The sequence below is a fragment of the Littorina saxatilis genome, linkage group LG1 (assembly GCF_037325665.1).
Source record: "Littorina saxatilis isolate snail1 linkage group LG1, US_GU_Lsax_2.0, whole genome shotgun sequence".
Classification (NCBI taxonomy): Eukaryota; Metazoa; Mollusca; class Gastropoda; order Littorinimorpha; family Littorinidae; genus Littorina; species Littorina saxatilis.
Window position 1 is genome coordinate 109,231,928 of NC_090245.1, and position 10,037 is coordinate 109,241,964.

Below are 10,037 nucleotides of genomic sequence, written 5' to 3' on the forward strand. Positions count from 1 at the left end.
TCTAAAATAAGGCCTTATTTATAGAAATAAGGGCTTATTTTCAAAAATATGGGCTTATTTTCAAAAATATGGGCATATTTTCAAAAATATGGGCATATTTTTTTAAGGGCTTATTTTTTGGATTTTTGACCCTTTGTGCCAAGGATAGGATAGAGCCACTTGTTAAAGGCAGAGTAAGCCTCCCGTAAACCATCACAGATACGGTCAGGCTTTTACACACAGTACAAACACCCTTTCATTTAAACACTCACCAATTGAGAACATCCTAGGTGCCCTCCGTAAAGAGCGAACAATTTTCAAAGAATTTATTTTTGCGTGGTTTATCTTACCCCTGAGTCATCGTGAACCCGTGTGATCCAGTTTTCCCTTTTCACAATGCAGTCGTCATAGTTAGTCATTTGAATGCGACTCGACGTGAGCTTATCTACAATAGCACGTTTTTTTATGCACGAAACAACGGCTGTGGTTCACAAGAACTCTAGCGATGGCTTTTGACTGTTGAGAGGAACGGCGATTTGCACTGATAAACCGGCCGTCGTCTGCTACGACCCTTGCGTGACCCTGCTTCCGGGCTTTTCTTTTTTTAAACTTTCACAACTTCGAATTGTTCTGATCTTGTCTTGATGAAAAACGAATTCTTTTATGATTAAAGAATGTTTGTGTAACAAGCTGTCAATTTATTATTTAGATTTTAAAAGTTAGGTCTAGCGCAAAAACGAGGCGCCGTTGTTGTTAACGGAACAAGTCTACGAAAATAAATTCTTGGAAAATGTCTCACGCTCGACAGAAAGCAGCCAGGATGTTCCCGTCCGGTGAGCGTTCAAATGGAAGTATGCTTGTACTGTATTTAGACGCTCGGGGAGCTCTGTGATGGTTTACGGGAGGCTTACTGTGCCTTTAATCGTTTCTTGTTCACAAAAGCACTAATCAAAAAATTGCTCCAGGGGCTTGCAACGAAAGAATGCGCCAGTCAGTAGGCCTAACCACTGGGGTGTTATGTATGAGTGACGTCGAAAGTACACGCCGACTTCAGCGAAGTCATGACTTGAAAGTCGCCGCCTACCGCAGGCGCTCAGTCGGTATGCACGGGTGACGACCAGACCGCCGACTTTCAAGTTGCCGTGTAAAGCAAGGTCACCAGTCAATCTATTTTTATAACGAGGAATTCCTTCCTTTGCGCATGCGCTAGGGTCATTCGATAACATCCTCCCGCTTCCTCGCACGGGGAGTTCGACTATTCAGAGACGGAGAGCAGTGAAATATGGGTCAGTGGGACGGAGAGCGTGGAGAAATGGAGGCGCAAAAGATGAAACGAGCATGAGGGTGCCTGTCGCGTAAAAGCTGAGAGTCAAAAACGGCACCAGTGAAATATGGGTCAGTGCTACTTTGCTCTCAGTGAAACGAATCAAAGATGTCTTCGCTAATCTTATCGGTGTTGGTTCTAAAATAATATGACAAGGGAAGTGAATCTCGCAACAAAAATAAAAATTTTAGTCCAGCACTTCCAACTATTGGGTTCTGTCTAAAAACGATTACGGCGAAAAAATTCGTCGACTTTGATGGCGGAAAACCATGAAAATGGCCATTCTGTTCACTGAAGTCGGCGTGTAAACCATTTAGACGACCTCCGGAGCACGTCTAAATTTAGTCGCCAGTTTCGGTGGTACAAGCGTGTAGTCGCCACCCGTGCATACTGTGTACCTCGCGGTTGGCGGCACTCGCTGTTTGCACGCCGCCTAAACGTTTAGACGTCACTCATGCATAACTCAAGCAACTAAAGACCTCACCTGCTTGTTCAAAAACTGCTTTCTTACAACGTCACTCCCAGACTCGTCCTTTGGATCACACAGTTTTTAGTGAACAGAACCCAGTCCGTCCGTTTCCATAGCGCACTTTCATCCATAGTTAGTACTTCTACTGGAGCCCCTCAGGGCACAGTATTGTCTCCAGCCTCTGTTCACATTATACACTAACGATTGTCAAGGCATTGTTACGACCCCTCTTGTGAAATATTCTGACGATTCTGCCCTTGAAGACCTGTCTGACTCTGATTCTGTTTATTTTTCTGAAGTTCAAAATTTCAGCTCCTGGTGTAAAGATAACTATTTAGCCCTAAATGTGACAAAAACAAAAGAGCTAGTTATTGACTTTCGCAAAAACCCAGCTACAGTTTCAGATTTGTACATAGATGGTGTGAAAGTTGAGCGAGTGACTGAATACAAATATCTCGGTACAGTCATTGACAACAAACTAAATTTCTCCTCAAACACTAAAGCTATCCACAAGAAGTGTCAGTCAAGAATCTACTGCTTACAAAAGCTCAGAAGTCTGAACATCAACAGCCGCATCCTCCAAACATTCTATACTTCATTCATTGAATCCATTCTCACTTTCTCTTTCATCTGCTGGTATGGAGGTCTGTGTGTGAAGAGTAAGAATGTGCTTGGGCGGGTGGTGAACACATGTGGTAAGATTGTGGGGGTGAGACAGGAAGGACTGACTGTGCTGTATGAACGACGTGTGGTGCGAAAGGCCCGCTGCATCATCCAGGATAGTAGTCATGTGCTCGCTCACCACTTTGAGGTCCTGCCCTCAGGACGTCGCCTCCGCACTCCCAGATTCCGCACGCTCAGAACTAAGAACAGTTTTATTCCAAAGTCAATTGGCTTTTTAAATACCTAAGTTAATTAAAAACTAGTATGTGTGCCGGTGAACATATGCACTGATTTCTGTGATGAATATTTTTTATATTCTTTGATGTGCACCCTTATGCTGAGTGTGATAACCCTCGAATGACTAGTCCTGTGATAAATATTGTTCAATGACATATCTAGTCCTGTGATAATGATAGTTTTTAGCGGTAAACTTTTAGCTAAAGCTGACGGCAATTAACCTATTTGGAATCATGTTACTATTCCTGTTAGTGTACATATGCGTGCGCGAGTGTAGTATGATTCGTATGGTATTTTTATCTGTTGTCTTATTATTTGTTTTGTCTTTTAATGTGCACCACACTGAAATTTCTCTGTATGAGATAATAAAGTATTCGTATTCGTATTCGTATTCGTAACGGGGAGTAACTGTTCTTTATCGGGCAACTATGGCATTCCATTTGTCAAATAATTTTGTGGATACTTTTTCATGTTTTTTTCACCAGTTTTAGCTAAATAATCATTATTTAGAAGCTCATGTGCTAAATAAGTAATTGTTTATAAACAATGTAAAACAATTCTAAATAATTTTTTGTTTACGTAAACCATTCATTATTTACCTAAACAATTCATTGTTTACGTAAATAATTCATTGTTTACGTAAATGATGATTTATTTAGCAACATTGCTGGTTGTTTACAAACAATGTAAAATACGTCTAAATAATATATTGTTTACGTAAACAATATATTATTTAGACTTATATTACATTGTTTATAAACAATCAGCAATGTTGCTAAATAAATCATTATTTACGTAAACAATGAATTATTTACGTAAACAATGAATTGTTTAGCCAACACATTTTCCATTATTTAGGGGTTTCTAGGATTCGCTTCTGAACTAAGTTTTATGTCTTTCAGTGATTACTATAATTGAATACAAGGTCTCTCCACACACTCTTATCTTAAAATAGCTGTTGTTTGGATATTATTTTGTTTATTTTACAAGCCGAAATTGCTGTACGAAAATAACTGATCTCAAACACAGTCAACGGTCAAGGTCAATTAAGGTTTTTCCCTGCCGGGAGTGTTTAGTGTTTGCATTTTCTTGCTTGAAGTTGTTGAAACACAGTTTTTTCCCCTTATGTTCTCTGTAACTTACAGATAAAAAAAAATTTAATCATGCAGTAAGAGAAATGGAAAGAGAAAGTTTTTGTTGAGACAGAACAAGGACGGAAAACTTTTTCAACAACTTCAAGGGAGAGAATGCAAACACTAAACACTCCCGGTCATGACCTTGACCTTTTGTTTGTTTTCGCATTCAGTTCTTTTCGTACGGCAATTTCAGCTTGTAAAATAAACAAATTTACGAACATTTTCTGATAAATAATGTTTGGAGATACCTTGTATTGAATTATAGTATATACACAAAGAAAAACAAGTCGCGTAAGGCGAAATTACTACATTTAGTCAAGCTGTGGAACTCACAGAATGAAACTGAACGTAGTCCGCCGCTAGTGCAAAAGGCAGTGAAAGTGACGAGCCTGTTTGGCGCGGTAGCGGTTGCGCTGTGTTTCATAGCACGCTTTACTGTACCTCTCTTCGTTTTAACTTTCTGAGCGTGTTTTTAATCCAAACATATCATATCTATATGTTTTTGGAATCAGGAACCGACAAGAAATAAGATGAAATAGTTTTTAAATCGATTTCGGAAATTTAATTTTGATCATAATTTTTATATTTTTAATTTTCAGAGCTTGTTTTTAATCCAAATATAACATATGTATATGTTTTTGGAATCAGAAAATGACGAAGAATAAGATGAAATTGTTTTTGGATCGTTTAATAAAAAAATAATTTTAATTTACGAGTTTCTGATTTTTTATGACCAAACTCACTCATTAGTTTTTAAGCCACCAAGCTGAAATGCAATACCAAACCCCGGCCTTCGTCGAAGATTGCTTTGCCAAATTGTCCATCAATTTAATAGAAAAATGAGGGTGTGACAGTGCCGCCTCAACTTTTACAAAAAGCCGGATATGACGTCATCAAAGGTATTTATCGAAAAAAATCAAAAAAATCCGGGGATATCATACCCAGGAACTCTCATGTCAAATTTCACAAAGATCGGCCCAGTAGTTTAGTCTGAATCGCTCTACACACACACACAGACAGACAGACACACACACACACCACGATCCTCGTCTCGATTCCCCCCTCCATGTTAAAACATTTAGTCAAAACTTGACTGAATGTAAAAATGAAGCTTAGAAGTCAATTCTTGATTCCCCTAAATCATTATTTAGCGAATCTGCTAAATAATGCATTATATAGCTAAACAATGATTTATTTAGCAACTGCTCACTTTATTTACCCAAAAAATATTATTTTGTGAAATAAGTGATTATTTGTGTAAACAATACATTATTTACGTAAACAATGAATTATTTACGTAAACAATGAATTATTTACGTAAACAATGAATTGTTTAGGTAAACAATGAATGGTTTACGTAAAAAAAAAAATTATTTAGAATTTTTTTACATTGTTTATAAACAATTACTTATTTAGCACATGAGCTTCTAAATAATGATTATTTAGCTAAAACTGGTGAAAAAAACATGAAAAAGTATCCAAATAATTAATTGACAAACGGAATGCCATAGGCAACTGCGTTTGTCGTCTGCTTCTTCGTACAGTGTTAGTCTACGGTCGCGTGAAAGCCGCTAACTTCCACTTGGCGTCAAATCATGCATCCGCACCGAATATGCATACCAGCGCTCATTGGTTAATAACAGGATATTCGATGATTATTTTCCCGTGGGTAGCTTACCTTTGCTGCGCAATATTTACATATGTTTTAGACCAATGAGCGCTGGTATGCATTTTCGGTGCGGATGCATGATTTGACGCCAAGGGGAAGTTAGCGGCTCGCAAACGAAGATTCGTCCAAATGAGTGGTTAATAACAACCTGGAGCGGACGGAAGCTGAAAATTAAAGGTACATACAGTTCAAACAATCATTCAACTGTATTTATTTGACCTTACACAGACTGTAGGAAGAGGCAAACCGTCTTGAACAATATTTTTGCCCAGGAAGCGACTCCAAGAACACAGAAGACTCGAAGGTGAGTGACGTACCTTGTAGTCTTTCTGTGATAGTAGTAGTCCAGTGGACGATACCTTCCGCCTGTGGTCAGATCTACTTGAACTATGCGTATAGATCCGTCTAGTGAAATGTGGCTGTGCGATGATTTGGCTACATCACTTTCCTGAATGTGCTTCCAGATGAAAGTTTATATTACTGTTAAACATTTAAAAAATAGGTAAGTTGTTTTAACTTGACCAAAACTAGCGACGAAAAAATGCATCTCGAAGCACAACAAAACACTCTGTCGCCATTTTCGGCATGATCGCAGTCAACTCGTCATCGGTTCGATGTGTTTTTCCTGAGGAGGAATGAACATAAACATTTTTAGAAGTTTGTAATGTTGATCCCAAGACTATTTTCCAGTTACTTTAAATTGCTGTTCATTGTGCTATCGCTGATAATTCATTGAACATTTTAGAAATTCAACTTGAAGTGGGCGTCAGTCAGCACAGCAAAGTTTGTTTACATTTTGCTCTAACTTTGACCCCGCGTTTCTCCAACTTGATCAGAGGCTTAGATCAAGAATGTCCCTTTTCGCAGAAATGGCCACATATAGAGATTTGTTTCTTATCCCCGATTACGCTAGTACTTGGGCTCAACAGACTTTAATTGTGTGTCTGTGTGTCTGTCTCGACTTAACAGCTTATTGCTGGGAAACTACTGGGCGCAGTTCGTTCAAAAGTTGATACACTAACTTGATAATAGGTCCGATTGATCGTATTGAAAGTTCATAATGTTACCTGGGACCTAAATGCGAAATAAAACACAAAAACGACTTGGCGGTGGGAGGAATTCACACGGAGCAACAGCCAGCCAGGCAGCCTGATAGAACAGCCAGCCAGCGGATACTGTCGTCACAAAAAGACGTCATGACAAAGTTACACGCAAAACGAAAGAGACTTTGACGTTATTTACTTTTGTTCGGAATTTTCCGTCTGTTCCTAGCTTGTCAGTGAAGACCTGACGTGAGTAAGCTTACCCAAAACGTCTTTGTTCTCTATTCACATTGCAGCTGTGAAAAAATCAGTCTTGTGTCTCGGTCGTGTAGGTACAGAGTTTGCTTCTGCAATCATTGTGTTCGTGTTGATGACGGCTTCATAAGACAAATCAGCGAATCTATCGCGAGGAAGACGTTTATGTACAAATCACCGAACCCAACCCATTTTTTGTGTGCATTTTTCTGAAGAATAAACTGCATGTGGTTAATTTCATCCGTTTAATGCTTGTCGAAACGAGCCATAAGGCTTTAGAATAAAAAATGTCACGCATTACCTGGCCATCTGATCACAGATGAGGTCGCAGTTTGTAGGTTAAATCTATGAATCGGCCAGAGATAGATCTGCATTTCTGGTCAGAAACCAACATTCACACCACAGGCATTCCAAACATTTATATTGTTAAGTTATGAAGAGGGTCGGCAGTATATTTTTCACTGTGATCAAATAAAAGAGAAAGGTCAGTCACCACGCACATCCTCGGCTCGCATGCAATGTAGGCCTATTTATATAGCAAAGGGAATGCCTGTAATTCACACAGAGCAATCACTTGGTCTTAAACGTGCACAAGACAACAACTTTCATACTGGGGGAGCGAGCCAGTCTGAAGAGTACTCGGGTCCAGCGCGAGCGTTTTTTATTCATGTTGTCTTACTTAAATCTCTGAGTCAATGCTTTAACTCGCTCCGTCTGTGTGTGTGTGTGTGTGTGTGTGTGTGTGTGTGTGTGTGTGTGTGTGTGTGTGTGCGTGTGTATGTGTGTGTGTGTGTGAGTGCGTGCGTGCGTCAAGTTCTTGCACGCGTGCATACGGCGTGCGTGGCGTGTGTGTTAAAACACCAAAAAGAACATGTACATGCTTAGAAGTCTAATGGAAGGGCGCTGGTTCTGAGCGACGCTTAGTTCTGGAGATAGGTGTGACAAGATGACGTAATTTATACTTTCGTCATCGGAGATTTTTCGTATTTCAATCAGTGTCATTTCCCAGTTCTGTGTTCTGCGGTCGTTTTGACTGATTTGACAAGTTGAGAAAACCAATGACACTTTATTTTTGCGAAGCAACTGAATATGAAAAGAAAAGAAAGCGTGCAGAAGTATGTTTGGGTCCTGCCAGACTTTATGACCAACGATTTCTCCCTTGGAAGTAAATGAAGATGTCTGCTTTTCGTCTGCTTTGAAGGTAGGGAGATTTTACAGCGCACACGGTAAATTGCAAGTCGTATTGGACACGAATTTTGTTATTCTTCTTTCTTCGAAGTACCATAGATTTGTTCTTGGCCATATTATCGACCTGTGCATCGTTATATCATGGGAAAAACACGTTTGAACGCAAATTCGCAAAGTAATTTTCATCATTTGCTCCGGAACTGCAACGTCGATTTGCCAAAACAAAAAATTCTGGCTCAATATGCGGGAACATGCTGGTAGTGTCATATTTTTTAAATGGGTGTGGAAGAACTGCTCATAATTAACATAGCACTCCGGCCCTGTTCTCTTTTTTTTGTCACACCCAAAACCGTTATTTGTTTTGGGCGACGCAGCATTAGTCACTGACCTCGCAAGTATGATGGCAGCTCTGTTAATTTAGAGACTAGAAAAAAAAGCGACGCAAAGTTTACGTGTGACGTCACATACAAATGACGCGATAACTTGAACTTGTGGCTCGTTATTGGGCCTGTATTATATTCTAAAAGTTAGGTTCCCTGTCGGTGATTATGCGTACTTTTGCACTACCACAATGATGACAAACACGATGTTTGGTGGCTAGTTGCCAGACCACCGTGCGACCTAGGTCGATAACGATGAAACAGAAGACGATATACTACCCCTGTCACCAACACAAAAGCTGGTCTCAGGACAAGCCACCAAACATATTAGATTATTACTCAAAGATTGATTTTATTTAAAAAAAAAAAAATTCTTTTTTTAAATAGGGGAAGGGCCCCTAATATGGACCACTTTTTGTTTATTGCTGATAACTAGCTTGTTTTCGTGCAAAGAAGTTTCATTTTGTGTTTGGTAGTCCTTCTTTCTTAGGTGAACCGTTAGGCCTAATTAAAGTAAAATAGCTTTGATACACATTCAGCAAAAATTAAATACAGAAAAAATCACAAAGGGTCCATATTAGGACCCTGGGCGCCTAATATGGACCAGTGAAGCGGCCTTCACGAATCACTGTAAAAAGCCCCCTATATTTCAAAATAACATGATTGTGACAAATGGATTGTACATAATTCAGTATTAGATGGTTTAAACACATGTGTACAGATTGGCTAGCCATACTTGAAGTAGCACGACTTCACGGCGTGGCCTAGTTCTGTAAGGCGTATTTCCATTGGCTGCTTTGGCAAATAGGAGGAAATGAGGTTAGCTTCGTGGCGTGTGGAAGATGAGAGCGAACTGGACAGTCAAGGGGGACAGACGTGTTTTGATGTCTCCGCGTTGGGCGAGAACGCTGCTCCCGCGAACACTGAAGTCGAACACCGAAAGACTTGTGTGCGGACGAACCATGGGTGGTTCTAGGCTGTAAAGATACAGGTATTTATTGAATTGTATTTTGCTCAGTAATATTGACTGGTGAAATGACTGGAAGAGTCATGTTGTAAATTGGGCTGGAAAAGCGTGAGCCGCTGTGTCACCCATCTTGAAAAGGAAGGTCGTATGTTCTTTTGGTAATGAAGTTATTTGTAAATGAGCTGGTGTAAATAATATATCCGCATAAGTTAGTGGACGGATAGTTGCCCGGTATTGCGAAAGAATAGCAATACTATTTCGTAGAAAAGTTTAGCTAAGAATTGAGACTTATGGTAGTCTAAACTTTTTACGCAGCACCCCGGTCGGAGTGATGGGTGGGACCACTTGACAGCGGGAGAGAGAGAGAGATGGGCATCCCCTCCTTGGCGCTACGAATTGGTGTTTGAGAGCGCAGGGTTGTAGCAACGCTGGAGTACTGGGAACTGGGTGGAGCCGCACCCCATAGCCACCACGAGCGGTATTGCGTGGGTGGTATGTATCCCGGGTATGTACCCGTTAAGTCTGTGGAGTCACTGTACGTGTGAACTGCCACCGAAGAAACATGATCATAAGTTTGTGGAGTTACTGTACGAGTGAACTGCCACCGAAGAAACTTAATCATAACATTGTGGAGTCACTGAATGTGTGAACTGCCACCGAAGAACCATAATCAGCGAGAAGATTGTGTGAGACGTAGACGTCGTCAATTTAAGTATTACGCGACACG